Consider the following 22,168-nt stretch of genomic DNA (forward strand, 5'->3'; position numbering starts at 1 on the left):
ATGTACAGAACACTCCTTAGCCATTGAGAAAGACTTCATTTTTTAACTTTTTTTATTGAAGTATAGTTGATTTATAATGTTAATTTCTGTACAGCAAAGTGATTCAATTATATATATATAAAATACATTCCTTTTATTAAAAAAAACTTTTCCATTACGGTTTATTGTAGGATACTGAATATAGTTCCCTGGGCTTGGGTCCAACAGTAGGACCTTGTTGTTTATCCATTCTGTAAATGATAGCTAACATCTGCTAACCCCAGCCCCCCACTCTATCCCTCCCCCAACCTCCCCCTCCTTGGCAACCAGAAGTCTGTTCTCTATGTCCATGAATCTGTTTCTGTGTTTTAGATAGGTTCACTTGTGCCATATTTTAGATTCCATATATAAGTGATATCATACGGTATTTGTCTTTCTCTTTCTGAGTTATTCAGGTAGGATGATCATCTCTAGTTGCATCCATGTTGCTGCAAATGGCCTTATTTTCTTTGTTATGGCTGAGTAGTATTCCATTGTATATATGTACCGCATCTTCTTTATCCATTCCTCTGTCGATGGACATTTCAGTTGCTTCCATGTTTTGGCTATCGTGAATAGTGCTGCAATGAACATTGGGGTGCATGCATCCTTTCGAAGTGTGGTTTTCTCCAGATATATGCCCAGGAGTGGGATTGCTGGATCATATGGTAGTTCTAGTTTTAGTTTTTTAAGGAGCCTCCATACTGTTCTCCATAGTGGCTGCACCAATTTACATCCCCACCGACAGTATAGGAGTTTTCCCTTTTCTCCACACCCTCTCCAGTATTTGTTATTCACAGAATTTTTAATGATGGCCATTCTGACTGGTGTGAGGTGATACCTCATTGTAGTTTTGATTTGCATTTCTCTAATAATTAGTGATGTTGAGCATCTTTTCATGTGCCTACTGGCCATCTGTATGTCTTCCTTGGAGAAATGTCTATTAAGATCTTCCGTCCATTTTTCGATTGGGCTGTTTGTATTTTTGCTGCTGAGTTGAGAAAGACTATTCAGATTATCAGGTAGCTGAAGGTATCACTTGGCCTTTCTTGCAACCCAGTGTTTGGGGGTCCTTATCTATGAATCATTTCAATGTCGCTTATAGCAAGAGGCTACTGAACCAGGATGCCAGGCACCCCAGGCCCTATCTGGATCTTCCAGGACTGAGGGGATATCTTCCTGTAAATCTGCAACTCAGATTTACAGCAAGAGGCCATGTACAGGAAAATTCTATTTTACAGAACGGTCACTGAACCAGGAAGCTGCCTCTCTACATGCACACTAGACTTTAGACCATATAGGCCCAGTCATACTCCAACAGAAGTGTAAGCTCTTTGATACACTCATTCCCAGCAGGCCACAGGGAAATGGGAAAGAAGTGGAAGCAAGGAGAAAGAATAAACGACTGGCTTCCCATGAGGATTACTGAATTTTTCTCATTAGCATATATTTTTGGCTAATATTTACAATATGGCATGTTCTGGCCTCTTTCTGGAAAAAAAAAAATACAGAAATGCTCCAAATCCTTTCTTTCCTACCCTGCGGAAATGAAAAAAAAATAATTTCAGACAGCACAAGTTCACTGCCTGCCTTAGGTGATAAAATTAAATTTACAGTGACAGAGAAGCAGGCATATTAATTACAGTAATGAGGAAAGAAAGATTACTATTAATTTTGATGAAAACACCTTAATATTTCTTTCTGAAACACTGATAGCTAATGTTCCTCAGGAAATCAGTTTGAATATTTAAAAATACTATCGCAACCATTTTATCAGAGTGTAACTCGTCCAATATTGGGTTGGAATTTGTGTCCCTCTGATTTTCCGTCTTTGCTTTGTTTTCAGTTTGTGCTCATTGCTAAACTCCTCTTTCATAGTTATGGAATATATTTATTTAAATATTTCTCTTCACATGGGCCCAAAGCATATCCAGAGGTGTCACAGAAAATTAATCTATCAAAATCAAAAGAGTATGTTTCTGTATATATATACATGCAGCACACTATTTTTGAATCACAATCTATATTTTTCCAGCGTTTTTCCACAATGTGTATTTTTCTCTGAAAAAGAGAACTTGAAAAGAATTGCCAAATCTGTCTTGGAACTTCCACTTTAAAATTCAAAACAGATTCCCAAATGTCTACTGGGATATATCTCTAGTATGACTAAGAATGTGCACCTGTGATTACCTAAACTAGCCAAAGAATGGCACCATTGCTTCACATAAATGTAGTCACAGGTATTTTTTATTTGGTTATAGAATTTTATCATAAATCCCATGGCTCAGTGTAGAATTCTATCTGTCCTACAGGCCCACTTTTTGCCTTTAGATAACATTTTACAGCAAAAACCTGATGTATTGCTTCTGTCACACTTTGGCCACTAAAGGAACTTAAAACAGCACAATGGGTGAATAATAAGGAGACAAAGGGAATTCTCTGCCCTTCTGGCTCAGTCCATGCATATGGTCATAATTTTCCAACTTTATGACAATAAGGGGAATGCATTTATCACTCCTCTGCTCCTTCTTAAGTTGATCCTCCATTGTTAAGTTTAGCAGTTGGCCATATGTCTTATAGAATTATTAAATAATGTGAGATGGCCACTTGAGTTTTACAAGGAAATAATGAATGAATGGTGGAGAAAGAGTGGCAGGTTTGAAGGACAGGTTCAGAGAAGCATTAACCCAATTGGATGATTATCTTAACAGTTTCTGAGAGTTAAATAGAAAGCTAAAGATAGCCTGACAAGTCTCAGGCTAATCTGTTCTGTCATGTTCTGTTGCAGACAGGATAGGCCCACAGCAGCCCTGGAGTAACTACAATAAAAAAATCTTATCTTTTTTCTTCCTTATAATTGTAGACCACACCTAATAGTCCTTTACCTGATTTATCTATAATTGCTCCGTACAATTTGGATGGTTCTTAAGACTGAGTTTTCAGACAACTAATTAAATGACACAGTGATTTCACTTGTATTCAATATTGCTCAGTTTTCAAAATCAGGCAAGGAAAACAACAGTCCAATTTGTAAAAATATGCAAAAATACTGGACAGTTTACAAAGGAAGATAATAGAGTGTTCAATGTCATGACTCATCAGGAAACTGCAAATTAAAATCACAATGAGATACCACTATATAATCACCAGAAAATCTAAACGTTAAAAGACAGAAAATGTCAAATGTTGGTGAGCTTGTGGAGCCACCAGAATATTCATATATTGTTGATGAGAATGTAATACCATGCAACTACCTTGGGAAAAGATCTGGCAGTTCCTATATAAAACTAAACAAATGCCTACCTCGCAATCCAGCAATTCTACTGTTAGGTATTTACCCAAGAAAAATGAAAACGTGTACACCAGAAAGACTTGCGCACAAGGATATTCGCGAAAAGCCTAAACAGAAAAACTAGATCAAGTTTTCATCAAGAGAAGAATGGATAAACGAACTGTGATATTTTCATACACTGGGATAGTACTCAGAAATAAGGAGGAACATATCACTACAACCCCATGGATAAATCTCAAAAACATAATGCTAAGTAAAAGAAATCTTACACAAATGAGTGGTTACTATGTGATTTGTTTGAACGACTATGAAGACTAAAATGGCTAAAAGTAATCCATGATGTAAAAACTGGAACAGTGATTGTCTCTGTGAGCAGGGGGGCCAGGAGATGAGGATTATGTTGGATTTGGCATAGTAATATTCTATACTTTGAAAGAGGTTTTAGTTACGTGGATGTAGATACACATCAAAAATCATCAAATGATGCACAAGATTTGTGCATTTCACCTTTTACATAAAATTTACCTTAACAAAAAAGAGTCAATAAATACTGAACCCTGGTTGATGATATTCATACTGTTTTGAGGTGAAGGGCACTGATATCTGCAGTTAGCTTTAAAAGGTATCAGATAAATAAGATAGGTTAGTGGACAGAGAGATTAGTGGATAGAGAGGTGAAAAGTAAAGCACGCAAAATTATAGAAACTAGATGCCGAGTGTATGGGTGTTTACCGTGTAAAAGTTTCAAACTTTATGTTTGGAAATTGCCATAAGAAAATATTAGGAAAAAGAAATCAGGCATCGCTGATTTTTCCTTCTTCTTTTGTATTGAAAACTTAAAGTTGAAATGAAAAGAAGCAAGAGAAATACTGAATACAGCTCTCTAGTTTAAATAAGGCTTCGATGTTCTGCTTGCTATTCTGTTTAAACCCGCATCTCTGTGATTATTTAACGTGGAAGTGAATGACTTCCTTACCCAGAAGGACTCTGTTCTCACAGTAAAGAGCAAGCATGGAAAGCAATGAAGCAAGTGCATTGGCCAGGGGATGCACGATGAGCCAGGCATATGAGAGGCCTGCTCACAGACCTCGCCCGTGCCAGCAAGCAAACGGCAGAAGTTCTTCCTCTACATAAAAGGCAAGAAGACACAGTGATTAACTACAAGGCTTTGAAGTCAGGGGCATCTAAGTTTGAGTTTGGGCTCTCCCTACCATTACCTTTCTTTCCCTATCAACACTAGGTTCAGAAAGGTTCACTTTCTGAGTTTTGGTTTCATCATTTACACAATGGACAAATTATTGGCATGTACTCTTGAGGGTCTTTCTGAGGAATAATGAAGTACTGTGGGTATTAACAATTATTGTCACACACACAGACGCTCACACACAAATGGAGAAGAGGGAACAGAGATGAAGAAATTAAGTTTGACAGAATTTAGAGAAAAGTAAAGTTTCTGGAGCAAAGGGTGTAATGATAAAATAAGAAGCTAGAAACAAACTATCAAACTACACAACTCCTGGTTTTCCTTTATTGCTTTTTTGTTTTCTTTTTTTGTACTACGTGGGTTGCAGAAGTCTTTTTTTTTTTTCCCCTTCAACATTAAATCAGTGACAGCAATGATTATTCCTAAGCACCGGTCTGCATAAAAAGCCACACTATGGAATATTTTACTTTCCCTGTAAATCTCCTCACAACCTTCTCATAAATAAATGGGGCTAGAGTCAAGGAAGCTGGGCTAAATCCCTCCCTTACTGTTTGGACTATTCCCAAATCATTCATCATGGACACCGGAGGATGGGGGCTTCTCTGTGGCATATATCTTAGGGTGGTCTGGCAGGGTTAAAAGAAAGAGACAAAGGAGCCTATGCTGAAATATCCAGGGCATTTTTGCCAATCTAATGCTCAAAAATAAATGCATGCACAGCATACTTTTGTCAATAAATCCTCTAGGTGCTTACACTGAAGGTGGTGAAAATTGCTTAGGTAGTTCAAAATTGTCTCTGGAGCTTTTTGCAGTCCAGTGTTCTGACAAGTGAAGATGATCTCTAGATCCTAAACTCAGTGACCTCCGAGAATTGCCAGTAGTTTTCTATTGGATTAGAACGGACTAACTCTTTCAATTTGAGTGGTATCTATTTCAATTCTACCATTATTTCTGAGCAAGGAGGATGATCTTGTGCAGGGGAACTGGGCCAGTTTTAGGGCAAAAATATCCTGGTCCCAGGGAAACTATGCATGTTGTGTAAGAGTCACAAAATCCACGATAGATTGCTCTGTACAACTGCTCTTAAGTCTGCCTAGGATTCCATGTCCTATTTTAAATCTTTGAAATGAAACTTTATGCCATAGGGTTCTCAATGAGAGAAAAGGGTAAAGGAAAGATATAAAATAAGGCTGAAGCAAGACAGCACATCTGTTATGATGTGAATGGCTCTTACAAAATCTCTTCCTTTCACTCAGAAAGTCTTATTGTTAACTGTTTTATTTGGGGGTATAAAATTATTTATGGGGTTTAGAGTAGAAGGCCACCATGTTTTATCTTTTTCTGGCTTCTATGCTTGAGAACAATTGCCAAATTGTGGTTGTGTCGGGAAGACTTTAAGTGAAAAGCATTTCATAATTTCTTTACTTAAACATGATCAAAGGCGCCCTTCGAGCATTTGAATGAGCATTTTCCTAGTTATGTGGCACTGTCTATATTCTTTTAACATAGCCATTGGCTTGATGAACCTGTTGTTGGTTCCATAGTTCCTTCTGCTATGAACAACCAAAATTTTCCACTCTTTGAAACTCAGTGTTTTACTATACACAGATGAAACACACCTGTTTCTGATATACAACCACTTTCAATTCTTGTTAACTGAAAAATTCATGAAATGGATAAAAATCTGTATTCCCCTTTCTGGTGTAAAATATAATTTGGAGCTTCACACTGTCGATTCAAAAACAGCGAGCACCTACTATGTGCATGGAAGGTACTATGAAATTCAACAAATCTGAAAACGTTCATTGAGCACCTACTTTGGGCCAGGCTCTCATGCACCGTCTGAAAGGTGGGCTATGAAAACAAAAACAGAAAACCAGAAACAAACACCAATAACAAGCAGAGAACGAAGGGGGTGGGTTGACGTTTAAACAGGATGACCAGAGAACTTAGTACTGGGGGAAATAAGCTTATAATGGGAAAATATGAAGAAAGATGGATAAAAAAATGAGGGTGCAATAAAATATAGGTTATTGGGGAAGATCTTTCCCAACAGAGGGAGCCACAAAGGCCTTGAGGTGGAGGGACACTGAACACTTGAAGAGAAGAGGCCAGTGATGCTGTAACTGAACACCTGGGGCGGGAAGAAGTGCAGGATGAGTTCATAGAGGTAACAGGGAGCCAAATTATATAGGGCCTTGTAAGCCATTGCAAAGACTTTGGTTTTCACCATGAGTGAGATGGGAGCCTTTGGAGGGGTTGAATAAGAGAGGACATTATCTAAGTTTAAATAATACCTAAATCAGGATGGTTGCGCTCTTGAATAGACACAGACACACACACAGACACACACAGACACACACACAGACACACACACAGACACACACACACACACACACACGGTAGGATGTGAGTGTAGAGACAAGAGAAACCAGTTAGCAAGCCACTGAGTATCCCGGATGAGAGATAATTATGGCTTGGATCAGGGTCATAGACATGAAATGATGAGAAGTAGTCAGATTCTGAATATATTTTGAAAATAGAACCAGCAGGATTTGTTGAAAGATTGTATGCATGAATTAAGAGAAAGAGATGAATCGATGGTTCTAAAATGCTGGTTGCCATTTACTAAGGAGGGGAAGGTAAAGCAAGTTTTGGTGGGGCGGGGGTTGGGGGGAATTACGATTTCTGTTTTGGACACATTTCATGTGAGATGCCAAGTGAGGAGGCAGGTGAAGATGATTCGGCACACAGGTGGAGATAAATCTGGAGTTGAGGGAGAGATCCGGGCTTGATAATATACTTGGGAGTCATCAGCATTTAGATGGTATTTAAAGCTGTAAAATTCTATAAGGTCATCTTGGGAGTGAGTGGATATTGATCAAGTTAAAAAACCAAGCTTTACTACATCGTGAAGAGTCCAGACTGAGGAACTAAAACCAAAAGAGGGAGAGGAGGAGGGAGGGAAAGAGTGAGAGGCCAAGAAGAAATGGCCAGTGAGGGAGGAGGAGAACTGAGAAAGCATGACGTCCCAGAAGCCAAGTGAACAAAAATAGAAAAGAGTGAGGATTATACTTTTTGATATACAGAAACAATTCTTTACCTTATAAGGAAGATATAACGATATAAAAATATTCCAAATTTAGTACAGTGAGTGGTAAGTGCTACAAAAGATCTGTATTCCAACTGCTACAGTCACACACAGAAGGGACTTCCTGACCCTCAGTTCATGGGAGGCCGGCATGAAGCAGGTGGCATTTAAACCCAATGTTGAGAGATGTGTGGAAATTTGACGGGTAGAAGGGGAGGAAGAGGGGACAGTTATATCAGGGGGAACATCTTAGAAAGAAGCTCAGAGAAGAGAAAGAACAAGGTATATTTAAGGAACAGGGAGTAGTTCAAGCTGGCCTGGGTGTAGACGATGTATAGCCTACTTTCTGCACACCTCTAAGGCAGGTGATGTTCAGATTTTGCTATGTGGTCTTTGTTTCTGTTTTTTATTACCTCTCCAAAAGCAATGGGTATAAGAGGTCTTAACACAACCCTGAAACGTTTTCAATCCTTTCCCCCAGTCTAACTAACTGTTACCTACCAAATCTTATATTTTCATTTGTAAATATGGTAACAGTCATGGAAAACATCTGTGTCTGTTTATCATCTGTGGAGTTCTTGTTCTGTGTAAACTCTGGTGGGAGGAAAAAAAGAGTAACAAATATGCAAAAATATTTATTGTACTACGAGTCCCTACTGTGTTTCAATTCTGAAGTTGGGAGGAAGAAGTTAGAGAAATAGGAAAAAGATAAGGCTCACTCTTTGAGCAGTTACATAAATTTATGAGGACAGTCTGCCTTAATGGTTGGAAAATAGAAAATTCGTTCTATAGAGTTGGAGTTTGGCCCAGCATAGTCTGACCTATGCTCCAGTTCCATGGAGACGAGAAAGTTGTGTTGCCTGCAACCATATACAGAATTCCTTAAAAATAACAGTCGTTATCTCTGGGGTCTGATCAACTCATGGCACTGAAGAGAGAAAGAGATAGAAAGAAACATGAGGAGGAATCACATGAGATTTTATTGTCAGTAATAGACAGGAAATATATTAATAGATTCCATCCCTCAAGAAAATGAACATGGTAAATTTTCTTACAGATATTTTAATGTGAATTTTAATTTTAGGGCCAGTTGCACAAGTTTTTTCCCCATCTTTGTATTGCCAATGGCACAGTGGGATGAACAGAGAACCTATTATCTAGTTCAAACTCAGACGCCAATTTAAGCCCCCAGTCTCTTTGCTCCTTATGGGCCTCATTTGCAAAATTGAGGGAGAGGACACTGGTATATATAATCAAGTGGGAAAGACTTTGGAGTCATACAGATTTAGTAGCTATATGATGTTGGGCAAGCTACTGACTGTCTGAATTGCAGTTGTTAAACTGCAAATTAGAATAACAGCTCTCACACAGTGCTGTGATGAGGATTAAAAGAAATCATGTAGGGAAAACTTCTGGCACATGGTAGACCCTCAATAAATATTCATTTCCTTCCTTCTTTTAACTTGAGCATTTCAGTTCCAGTATAATGTCAAGCCCTAATTTGGGGGAAAATTTTTTGAGAGAAATTACAGAGTTTACCACTATTAGTTGTTTTAAATTTTTAAAAATTGGCATCCAGTCTGTTTCAGAAAATAAGACAGCCTCTATCTTTAGGGTAAAGATAAAGAATTTGTAGGGAGCACGTACTACATGAACAGTGAGGAGAAAACTGGTATTCCCCTCAGGAGAAAGTTTAAGATTATTTGGGAAAAAAGAGAATGGAAGGAAGGGAGGAAGGAAGTTAGTTGATAAATAGTTTCAAAGCCTATAAATTAAAAATGAACCAAGTAAGAGAAAGAAAGGTATTTGCTCTGCTGCCCTTCCCATTAAGATGGGTTAGGTATTAGGGCTGGCATGACACAGACATCTTTCTTGTTCCTAAAACGGAAAAAAAATCTTTTATGAAAGTGAGTGAGTTTACAGCAGGAATGTCAGCTCAGTGAATGATTCAGTGCTCTATGTAAGTGGATATATACTTTACTACTTTGACCTTTCTGTATTTTTCACATTTTGCCTGACAACATATTGCAACCGTTCCTTTCAGTTAGCAATTAAAGTCTAATTTGCAGCTGCCTTTATAAAACCAGAGCTTCCCTGCAACAAATGAAAATTTTCAAGTCCTCTTGTTTGATCTCTAGTATCATACAGTTCGGTATTTCAGACATATAAAACGCCCAGAGCACAAAAAAAACACAGTAAATAGTCCCCGTCCCTTAGCACCATCCGTTACTCAATGTTTCAGTTTGTCATACAGTATGAAATATAAATGAAGAAAAAGAGGAAGGGAGACACAGCAGTAATTTATGCCTGTCTAGAAAGTTTGGCACTGCAGCTCCAAGTATAGGGAGCCATTTACAGGAGAAAAACCGTAACCAGAGAATATGGAAGTGTGGAAGGTGAGATCATCCACCAGCAGCAATCTTTCAAATTCATAGACACTTTCGGATTCATGAGGTGAGAATGAGCAGTGCAGAGAACTGTGAAGTTCATTTGTAGTGTTTGACTTTGTTAACACGCACTCTCAAGCTGTCCTTGTTATGAGATGGTGGTCGAATAGTAAGTGAAAAAAAAAAATCAGTATGGAAAATATCCCCATTAATTGGAAACAATAATAGTGTTACACATAAAAAAGTTAAAGGACTATATGTAACTTGAAAGTGTTATTTAAAAGAGAAAAAAATATGTAAATTTAGCAGAACCTTGTACCAATCATTTAAAAAAAAATCTTTACCTGAACTTTTAAATGACTAATTTGAATTAATTTTAATTTATCTGAATGCATTTGTCTTCTATTAAGCATGATCAAAATTTGTCTCGAAACATTTTTTTTTAAACTAAACATTTTCTTCAAGGCAGAATTAAATCTATCAACAATTTAATACAGACAAGAAAAGTAATTTATGGAATTAAGCAATGATCCAATGATCCGTGCCTTTCTTAAATTTCTCTCACTAAGCCCCACATAGATGTTATTTCAATTTCAAAATCAGAAGAGGGAATGCCCAATATGTCTTAGTAGTTTCTCTAGAAACAGGCAAATCAAAATCTAGTAATCAAATGATGAGAGTCTTTAAGGTGTTTCGGGGTGAGAGAAGGGAGGGGACGTAGCATCAGTATGGCTTTGGGGGTCTGAGTGTGTACCAGAAAAATTAAAATACCGTGCATCAATAAAGTGTCACTTATTCTGAAAGACTTGTCTAGCAATTCAGAAATTTTAAAAGTAAACATTTGGGTTAACAAAAATATACACGTATAATAATAAACATGATTAAATTAGGCGTAAGATCAGGAAAATCTAAAAGGACACGTAAGGACCTTAGCTGTATAGACCAGAGCTTTTCAAATTTTAAAGTGCACACAAATCGCTTGGGATCTCATTAAAATACAGATTATGAAACAGTTAGTTTGGGGTGGGGCCCAGGATTCTTCATTTTTCATGAGCTCCCAGGCCATGCCAATGCTGCTGGTCTACGGACCACACTTTACGTAGCAAAGCCCCAGATCACGATAAAGGAAGAAGGTTTATCCTAGAAATTGCATCTAGAGAAGTGTGAATATCATATGCTCTTTCAGAGCAACCCCTGTTCCCACTCTGTTATTTTCAATGGAATTTACTCTAGAAAACATAAATGAAAGTAACATATTCAAATAAACACAATGTGATATCCTACTAAGGTAAATATATGAATTACTTAACTCAGTGCTCAAAAGAGCCTGTGAAGTAAAGACTTTTATTATCTTCACTTTATGGAAAAAGAAACGGCCTTGGGGAATTGAACTAATCAAGTCAAAACCACATATGCAGGATTTAGAAACAGTTCTGAATTGGGCAAATCTTACTCCAGAGCCTAAATATTTTTGTCAGTTTTACTACAATTGTCAAGATTGCCCTATTGCATTCTTAGTAATCTTGCAAACAAAGCACTAGACACAAAAGATACAGTAGGGATACAATGGTGTATGAACGTTGGGCTATACCATCTTCATTGACAGCATCTAGAACAGGAGTCACTCAAGAATAACTGCTTGTGACATTAGAGATCTTACATGTGTGGTGAATAGCAGCCTTGATGCAATAAATAATCTGTTTCAAGAACCAGAATGAATGACAGATGAGAATAAAATACTGGATTAAGCTCCTTACGCTAAAGAGCAGACAAATAGATTCTAGATAAGGACATACTGGAGGTTCCACAGCCCTGAACATATGGGATTACCACTAAAGCTCCACGTCAGAAAAAATAGCCCTTAGATTTTAGAATCCCTAAGGGACTTTTTTACTCTATGAAGGGTACACTATTAAATATTTTATGCATTCTGTTATTATTAAAGGGTATAATCCTTCCCCTAAGGTGTGCTGGCCCCAGGGTCTTTGAACAAGTCTAGACCAGAATTAATTAGGAGCCATCATTTTCATTACAAGTATGCTATAATTATGTCTGCTTATTTCACACTGTTCAATATACTCCCTCCTGTTAAACTACAGCACAAGGCCTTTAGCACCTGTTGCTTATTTCTGCCAGACTGAAAATATTCCTTTCTCTTTATTATTCGTGTGCAAGGCTAAGATGAACTTGCCAAGAGCTGTCATTCTTGAATGCACCTGCCAAGTGTCAGATACTTTAATAGGTGAAATGCTTATAGCATATGCTGTGTTTGCTGCAGCTTCCAACTTCCAGTGCCCAGTATTTCACAAGAGATTGAATATATTCAGGATGACCGATCCATTCCTTGATACGTGTGTATGTGACCATATGCCCATGCGTATACAACACACTTATATAACACACCCCCCAGGTTAGCTTTGGCTGAGAATATATCTTACAGTAATTTACTACCGTACATCTTCAACTTATAAATCCCTTGGACTATACTTACTGATTTGTTGGCAGTTGTTTTCATGGCATCAGTCTGTGTACTAAAAAATAAAAAAATAAAATTGAGTTTTGGGCTTCAAGGTAGCACCCTACGTTCTGTTTTGATAAGTTCTTTGCTCTCCTTTTCTGAGGATGCCTAATACTTTTCCCACTCTCCTATTAGGTCTTCAATCCATCCAGATAAGAGTACTGCAAAGCTCGTGTAATTGAGGGATGGGGCCTAGAATAAAGGCATCCATCCTCGATATACTGAGGTACCCAGCAGGGTGAAGATGGAAAGGAATGCATCCCTTTTCCATGAGTTATTCAACTTTATCCTGCCAGTCTCATCAGATGTTATCAGAGGTGTGGAATGGAAGGAAGGGTAGAGAAGGTTTTCTAGAATGCTGACGTGGGACTAAATGCCAAGAAAGATGGAGTGATGATGGTTCTGCTTTCATAGCTTTACCACATTCCCAAGGATGAGTGAGGGCTTCCACGTTTTGTTCAGTTTCCGAGGAGCCCATGTGTTTTATGTTTACCTTCCCTGCCCGGCAGAACATTAACTTCCCTTTCCTTGACAGATATCAAAAATCCATGTAAAACTTTCCTGCAATCCACAGTAAAACTGACATCTGCAGTAGGAAGCAGTCTTATTTTATGAGCACCCTTCTTCAGATAACCTCAAGATAGAACAATTTAGACAATTTTCCCTTTTGAAACAGTAGAGCAAAATATTCCTAGACCTCTCTCTCCCTCTTTTTCTCCCTCACTTTCTCTCTCTCTTTTGCTTTCACTCTCCCACCTTCTCATACATGAAAACACCATTCAGAGCTCAAGCTGCTTGATAATTAAAGAAGGAATTATACATCCTAAGGCCTTTACTATTAGAACATACATGAGTTTAGTTCATGAACAGCAAGCTTTCACGAACCAAGTGGTCAAGAACCTTGTTGAAAGAGCACCACCAGAATGAAACCAAGGGACCTTTCTCAGAGGAAGAATTTCCCATATAAGTAAGTCTACAAACCTGTACACTGACAATTCATTACACCTTCTAGAAAGGGAGGTGTTGCTGTATAGGACTATAGTCAAACTGGATTTTTCTTATCCTAAGTTAACTTATGCCTTGGTAACTCTACTTCCTTGGATGTGATTCAGTCACAAGTGGGATTTTCTCAGAGGTTCTTGGCACACTTAGTTTCTAATTGATGCCACTGATAACATAAAAACAGGATTGGGTTATACTTGAGGACAAAAAAAGATTCCTCAGGTGCACTCCGAATGAGCTCATTTCATCCAGCAAAGGAACGGAAGAGCATCTGCAGGTAAGGTGACTACAACTCTACTACCTGTAAGTAATAGTATTACTGGATCATTACCTAGGAAAACAACCCTAGAAAAAGGTCAAAGCTGGTAGCTTTCAGAGGACTCAGAAAAGCACGTAGGGGATAGAGTTCTCTTTCTTTCAGAGCCTAGGCCACTGATCAAAGAATTCCAAAGAGAATTCTGTGCACAGTCACTGATAAAATTTAAAAGGAGCTTAGAGGCCCGTTTCCAGCCAGAATGATCTGAAAGCCCTGACATGTACCATTATATTGTTTGATGAACATTTCCAGAAGAATGAGATGTCCGTTTTGACCTCTGCAGTGCGAGTAACACATGTCGAAAGGAGGACAGAAGGCTTATTTTTATACAGATAGCAGAAAGCTGCTCCCCTTGTTAAGAAAGCATGGCAGGCTGATTTTGTCTTTCTTTTTTCCTTTGTAATTTGAAAGTCCTCCCAGATAAACCTTCGCAGTATACAACTTGGTTTTGACATCCTGGCTTTATGCCTCTGTTTATAAGTCATGCAAGGAAGTCATCTATCTTGACCAATATGGCTCAGACATATTTTCCATGTTAATTACACATGTTTGGACTGACATTGCAGTGATACAATTTCATTTGTTTAAAACAACAGAATGGATGGCTCTTTAACTCAACAAATGTAGGTAAAAATTCTTCCCAGAGTAAATGCAACAAGTCTGGAAATTATAAAGGCACAGGCACTAGTGGCTGAAACCCCAGAGACTAAGAAGCTGATATTCTGCAAAGATCCCTTATTTAGATTAAAAGCATGTTGGAAAACTACGACATAATTATCAAAAAATTATAATTATAATATTATGTGTTAGACACTCCAACAAGATTGGTGTCCTAAAAATAATCACCAGCTGAAAAGGAAGCAGAAGCATTTTTAACTCTAACCCAATGGAACTATTCGAATTTGGGCTGTGTTTTTGAGCAGGACCTCCACATTTTTTTACGCTTACCAGAACACCAGCAGTTAACCCCGTAATGGCCAACTGCTAGTTATTACCCTACATTTGGTCCACAGCTGCATGGTTCTGCTCACTTTATTGTCATTTCAGCCCTCAGCCCATTAGATGCCTGGTGACCGCTTGCATGCAGAGGGGCCTTTGGTTAACTAAATCCCCATCAGGATCACAGCTGTTGTAAAACATTCAGTGACAAAAATATCCATGTGCAACGCATAGTAGATAAATTTGCGAGCCAATCTGAGCAAAACTTGAAAAACAAATGAGGGGACTAGTCGAATTCTCTGGCTTCTGAACTACATTTCCTCTATTTGGGGGGAATACGCTTTGTAACATTCCAGCATTCCCCTCTCAGTGCGACAGATGACTGGGGCTAAATTTCAGAGTGATAGGCCCAGTTAAGCAAAAAATATACTTTTCCACCTTCCTTCACTCAGCCTCAGCAGTTAGAGAATGAATGTCATGTTCAGTTATTCAGACTGATTCCTGACTTTGGCATAATACTAACGGTCAGTATTGGGTATTTATTCACGATGTGCCTCAGCTTAAGACACCAAACCCTTGTTTCAGTTTCTTCCAGCCTGGAGGCCTAGCACAGTGGTTGCGTATGTGCAAGTGTGTCTTACCCCAATCATGTGCAACAGCCAGTGCTGCCAGGTCCAGTTCATCGCACAGAGGGCCCTGAAAGCGCCCTGTAGGTGATTATGGTTGGTGTTACAATGGTCAACCCCATGTCCGGTTATGACACTGAGAGACTGCCGATTCTGCTTCACCTCGCTACCTGCAAATGTTTAAAAACAGGAAGAAGACAAGGAGATAAATGACCTACGCCCCAAAAATAGAATGTGAGATCCATTTCTCGATTGTATCATTGAATGCCACTCCTTTGTCACTTTTTGTCAAGATCCAAAATCAAGTAACAGATGTGATCTGAGACTCCAGATCACAGATCTAACTAAATTTAAACCCACAAAGGGAGAGTTCATTCTGGTTCTAACTAATCTGCAAGTTGGTTTGTACATGCCTGTGTTGATTGATTGAATTCCTACCCCACACATATTCTGTTCATTCACTAAATTGTTGAGCTGTTGCTTAACAGTCAGGGACCTAGACTTCTCTCCTCCATTAACTCATTCAGACATGTCTTAAGCACTCACTATGTGCCAGGTACTGAGGATAAAATATTAATAAGTCACAGTCCTGGCATGCAAGGAATCTAGGGTTCAGAGGCATATAATCTCTCAAATGTAAGAGAGGGAAGATTCTTTTTTTTTTTTTTTTTTTAACCCTTCCATTAATTCTCCAGTCCTCTGCTGCCATAAATTATACAAATTTATGAGAGGAAAAAGTGCCATTAGTTAGTTTTAGGTGTTTCCCGAACTTGGTGAGGTAGGAGAGAACTCGTGTATATTACCTATGCACTGATGAGTTATTGACTTCTTAGTAATGTTCATTGAGGAAAAAAAAGATTTTTAAAATTTTGAAACTAAAAATTATCAGGTAGATATATGGAGCACAACCAATGTATTATGTGCATGGAGTTAAAAAATATAATTTATACATTCTAGCTTTAAAGAATTTAAGTCAGGGAAAACAAGATTATGACAAATAATTAAACAATTGTGTGTGTATGTCTATATATCTATGTAAGATGTGAAAAATTATGTATAGGAGAGCTCTTGGTATAGAATGGTCAAGGCAAACTTAATTAGTTTAGATTCTCATAATCTAAATTATGTTGCCGCACTTCATGATATTTTACAGAGGGTCCCCTCCATCCATAAGATAAAGCACTGGAAGGGCTGTGTGGAATCCGTAGGTGAGTGCAACTCTGCTACATGAAGCCTGTAAGCTTATTAAAGATTTGATCAAGACCAGTGAATTCCAAGCCTACCTTTGGTCTGTCTCCCTTTTGGATCCCTATTTCTACATATTTTAGCTTTTTCTTCTTGTGTCTCCTCTCTATTGGTTAATTCTGTGCTGTTATTTGAAGGCAGGTCATGGTTCATAAAATAGAGGTTTTCTCTAAAGTTAAAAAAATAAAAAGAACTTTCTGGATTTGAATGTGAGCTTCTTCCTGACCAAGAAGACCTATAAGATATATCCCTTTACACTAAATATATAAACCTGGGGCCAAGGATTAGTGATTTCTCCTCCTCTAATGTAATAAGAAGGTACAATAGTAAAAATTTTCTGAACTTGTTCAAAGTTTTTTAAAAAAAATAGAGCAGCTCACTTCTTATATTTCTCATAATAGAGGAGAAATGAAGATGTGGCATTCAGTTTAGTCCAAAAATTACGTATTGAGAGTGTGTGTGTGTGTGTGTGTGTGTGTGTATCCATGCTAATAGCATATATGTATATATGCTATTAGGTGATATATTGTGAGCACAAAGGAAAATAAGACAGTCCCATACATAAAGTTACTTCTAATCATCAGAGAAGTAGAAGAGGAGCAAAGAGCTTAATCATGATACAGATAGATTAAAAGAAGAAGGAAACGTATCATAAAAATACGTATAAGGGGGCTTCCCTGGTGGCACAGTGGTTGAGAGTCCGCCTGCTGATGCAGGGGACACGGGTTTGTGCCCCGGTCCGGGAAGATCCCACATGCCGCGGAGCGGCTGGGCCCGTGAGCCATGGCCGCTGGGCCTGAGCGTCCGGAACCTGTGCTCTGCAACGGGAGAGGCCACAACAGTGAGAGGCCCGCCTAACAACAACAACAACAAAAAATACATTTGAAGATGAGCACCTGGGCCATACCAGATAGTCTCTCAAGAGGCAGGTAAACTAACTCTTAAAAGAAAAGCAAAATTTAGGAAATCAAAGAAAAAGGAATGACACAGACTCTTACTTCCAAGGAAACAAACAGTTTTTGAAAAGAACAGAGACATACAATATGTTGAATTTTAGGGAACAGCAAATAACTCAATACAAAATGCAAGAGTTGGAGAGAGAGAAGAGACTGGAAGAGAGGGGGCTTTATACACCAGATTACAGAGTTTGGAATTTATTAGATGAGGAAGATGCATTAAAAAATTTTATGAAAAAGAATACCATGATGAGCTAATAAGGGCCTATGCTAAGCACCATTTGCCGTGAACAAGAAAAATAAACATATTGAATATATTCAGGAAATAAAATTGATACGATTTCACTTGGAAAATGTAGAGGAAAAGCTGGTGTCAAATGTGATATGCAAGTTTTGCCTTGAGTGATTGAGTGATAGATGTTACTACTTGAAATAAGAAACAGAAAAGGGAATGGGATCAAGAGCAGAGGTGGAAGCCTAAGGCTTAAAATAGGAGGTAGGGGATAAAATATCTGAAACTGCAAAGGAGATAAAACGTAAAAATATAAATGAGTGTTTTACTCACCAATTTTCTCTGAAAGCTAGATAGATGTTTTCTGACAGATTCTTAAAAGAAAGATTTTCTTTTAATCTTTATTGGAGTATAATTGCTTTACAATGGTTAGTTTCTGCTTTATAACAAAGTGAATCAGTTATACATATACATATGTTCTCATATCTCCTCCCTCTTGCATCTCCCTCCCTCCCACCCTCCCTATCCCATCCCTCTAGGTGGTCACAAAGCACCAAGCTGATCTCCCTGTGCTATGCGGCTGCTTCCCACTAGCTATCTATTTTACGTTTGGTAGATATGTCCATGCCACTTTCTCGCTTTGTCACAGCTTACCCTTCCCCTTCCGCATATCCTCAAGTCCATTCTCTAGTAGGTCTGTGTCTTTATTTCTGTCTTACCCCTAGGTTCTTCATGACATTTTTTTTCTTAAATTCCATATATATGTGTTAGCACACGGTATTTATCTTTCTCTTTCTGACTTACTTCACTCTGTATGACAGACTCTAGGTCCATCCACCTCATTACAGATAGCTCAAGATTACACTTAATAAGATTGAATCTGAAAGTCAACCCTTTGAGAGAAATAATCCATATTCTGAGAATGATAACTAAGAACAGTATTTCCTAAGAGCTCTAACTACAAAATTTTGTAGTTTTAGAAAACATTACATCTCACCATTACCTGAAACTAGATTTCTTTATGTAACATATAAGCTTTGCATTTCATTTAAAGTGAAAATACTGTGCTATAAATCTTATAAATATTGGAAACTATACATTTCATGAGATATTATTCAATTTTTAATTAGAAAATGTATAGGCCAGCCATTTATATGAGAGAGAGAGAAGGAGAGAGAGAGAAAGGTAATAATATGAGAGAGAGAGAGAAGTAATACGAGAAAATATCCACACACATAATTTAAGAAAAAAAAAATGTCATGAAGAACCTAGGGGTAAGACAGGAATAAAGACACAGACCTACTGGAGAATGGACTTGAGGATATGGGGAGGGGGAAGGGTAAGCTGTGACAAAGTGAGAGAGAGGCATGGACATATATACACTACCAAACGTAAGGTAGATAGCTAGTGGGAAGCAGCCGCATAGCACAGGGAGATCAGCTCGGTGCTTTGTGACCGCCTGGAGGGGTGGGATAGGGAGGGAGATGCAAGAGGGAAGAGATATGGGAACATATGTATATGTATAACTGATTCACTTTGTTATAAAGCAGAAACTAACACACCATTGTAAAGCAATTATACCCCAATAAAGATGATAAAAAAAATGAAATAATCTGACATCATTGTTTACCTATCAGTTGGCAAAGTTGAAGAAATGGTAAGAAAACAAGCACTTTTAAATACTGTCAGTGGATAAAAAGAATTTCTTGTATAGCAGTTTGAAAATATAGATTAAAACCTTTAAATTTTGCACACCGTTTTTATCAAGCATGTTATTTATAAATTATGGGTGTATTCAAGAATTAAGCTGCAAACACACACACACACACACACACACATATGTAATCCCTGTTTATGTATTACAAATGAAGTGGTAGTTTTTAATCAGTGTTTTTTAAATTTTAAAGAAAACATCATCCAATATTCAAAAATACTTAAAAAATGAAAATTTTCATCTTCCTCAAAAGGACTTTTGAATGGGTATTTTGCTCATACTACACAGAAGTTCCAAAAATCTTCCCCAGTTTACCTTCCCTAAAATCCTCATTACAGTTTGGCAGCCGCTCCCAATGTCTCTGATTCTCTATTACTCTCCAAAACTTTTTTCTACAATTGAGCACTGGCCATTTATTCTCTCTCACCTCTTTTCTCCATCTTTTCAACTCAACGTTTTTCTTTTCTTGCATGTGTCTTCCTCACATGGATTAACATAGCCTCTGAGACTTACACATTGCTCTAATTCATCCGTTTCCTGGATCAACACAGCAAAACCCCATGCCTGAAATTGCCAAAACAAAGTGTCCTTCCTGTTTGGAAGGTAGAAGAGAATGCTTTAGAAGAAGAGCAATAGCTGAAAATATGTATATGTGTTAATTTTTGAAAGTATCTGTCATAGAGAATTTATCATATTTGCCATATTTATAATTGAGAATATTTGAAATTCTAATTATCCAACAACAGATTGGTTACATTAATTATGCTAAATTGATGCAGTAGAATTTGATGACATAGCTTTCAAAAGGTTTGTGTGTGTGTATGTACATATGAAGTACATTTAATGACAATATTCATATACTAAATTTTAAATCCCTAGTTTAAATAAACGTGTGTAGAGTTAATTTCTCCACTTTTTATTACTGGCTTTGTTGATATATCAAAATATATCAGTAGGATAAGAAATTATGTTTTTCTTTTGTCCTATGTTTTCTAAATGTTTTATAATTAAGTTATTTGTAAAGGTGAAAATCTTTACTGCTCTAATATAACTAACGTGTTAAACTCAGAGAAATGAAAATGTGTCTAATTTCATCCAAACTGAATTTTTTTAAAGTCTCCAATTGACATTCACTTACAATCATGTATGCTAGTAGTTCTAAAAACAGATGTGAGTTATTTTTAGCACTAACTTAAAAAATATAGAACAGTTTCCAACTATATTAATTTGCTAGGGCTGCCATAACAAAATGCCACATACAGGTGACTTAAATAGCATAAATATATTCTCACAGTTCTGCAGGCTGCAAGTCCAAGATCAAGGGGGTGGCAGAGTTGATTTCTCCTGAGGCCTCTCTGCTTGGCTTACAGATGGCTGCCTTCTTGCTGTGTTCTCACATGGCCTTTCCTCTGTGCACGTGTATCCCGATAATCTCCTCCTCTTCTCATAAGGACACTAGTCCTACTGCCAGAAAGTGGATATCAAAATAATAGAAAGATACAGTTTATACAGTAGCACTACTGTATATTTTATTATATTTTAATTCTTTGAAAGTGTGTTATCTACAAAATAACTGTTAACTAAGAAGTATAATTAATTGAAGATGCCTTTTTTCAGTAACGCTAAAAAACAGAAAGAGGCTGAATGTATTTCCTCCATTTTTAATCTAGCTGTGCCATTACAAGTGTCACACACACAACTGTGCTAACAGATACAGTCATCTACAATGCATAGCTAGAAAGGAAATACTATACTCCAGGGAATGCCTTAAAAAAATTAGGAGAGCTACTCATTAGTTGTTCTTTGTTTTCTACTTTGGATTACATCAAACTGACCCAAACTCCTATTTATTACTAGTCCATTAAAACAAAAGCAAAGTTTAGACAGAGAACATTAATCAATTCATATTTCAATAAGCACAAAGACTACATAGGCCAATAAATCATGCAACCAGCTGTGTCTTTTTTTTTTACAAGCATTGGTAAATAATCAGTTCGACTGAAATTAATTGCATCTTTTCTTCCCCCAATCCCTCATACACATAGCAGTGTGAAAGTATCTGGAGACAAAGAATAAACTGAGATTCAGTCATAAATAAGATAACCAATTTGTCATACAGACCAAGTAGTACATGGTGAGATCACTGAGTTCTTATGTATATAGCCAAAGCAAAACGGAGTGCTAAGAAATTAGATCACAAATTTTTCCAAGGGACATAGGTAGTTTTTCAATGTGTAAGAATTCATCCATATATGAGGACTTTTTTCCTTTTGTGGTATCACCGTCATAATGATATTATGTACCCAATTACTTTTCTTAAACTTTCATCAGATAATTTACTCAAATGATTTCTGATTGTAACACTTTGTTAGAATTGTGGTTTTCTAGGATTAGCTATGTGAAATAAGTCATCTCATGACCTGAGGCTTCTACTTCATCTACTACCTACACCAACTTGGCAAAAATCCATGCCCAGAAACTTCCTAAAAAATGAAGTATCTTTCCTCTTTAGAAAGTAGCACATGAGAGTTGATTCAGGATGCTTTTATGTTAAGTATTCAAAACTATACCTTACAGTGTTAACTACAGTCACCATGTTTTACATTAGATCCTCAGACTTTATTTACC

General features: G+C 37.4%; 1 protein-coding gene across 4 annotated transcripts in view; it reads right to left on the reverse strand.

The window, feature by feature from the left end:
* CRPPA (CDP-L-ribitol pyrophosphorylase A) overlaps positions 1–22,168 on the reverse strand; it is a 410,033-nt gene that overhangs the window by 18,926 nt on the left and 368,939 nt on the right. For all 4 annotated transcript variants that reach the window (XM_089917677.1, XM_089917676.1, XM_089917679.1 and 1 more), the window contains 4 exons: positions 20,833–21,004; positions 19,968–20,132; positions 15,409–15,563; positions 1–12,523 (listed from right to left, as the gene is read on the reverse strand). The exon at positions 1–12,523 is cut by the window's left edge and continues 18,926 nt beyond it. The gene's annotated coding sequence lies outside the window, so the exon portion shown is untranslated. The remainder of the gene's footprint in view (positions 12,524–15,408; positions 15,564–19,967; positions 20,133–20,832; positions 21,005–22,168) is intronic.

This window comes from Delphinapterus leucas, chromosome 9, assembly GCF_059928025.1.
Source record: "Delphinapterus leucas isolate spDelLeu-1000000601 "Yukka" chromosome 9, BTC_Dleu_Yukka2, whole genome shotgun sequence".
Classification (NCBI taxonomy): domain Eukaryota; kingdom Metazoa; phylum Chordata; class Mammalia; order Artiodactyla; family Monodontidae; genus Delphinapterus; species Delphinapterus leucas.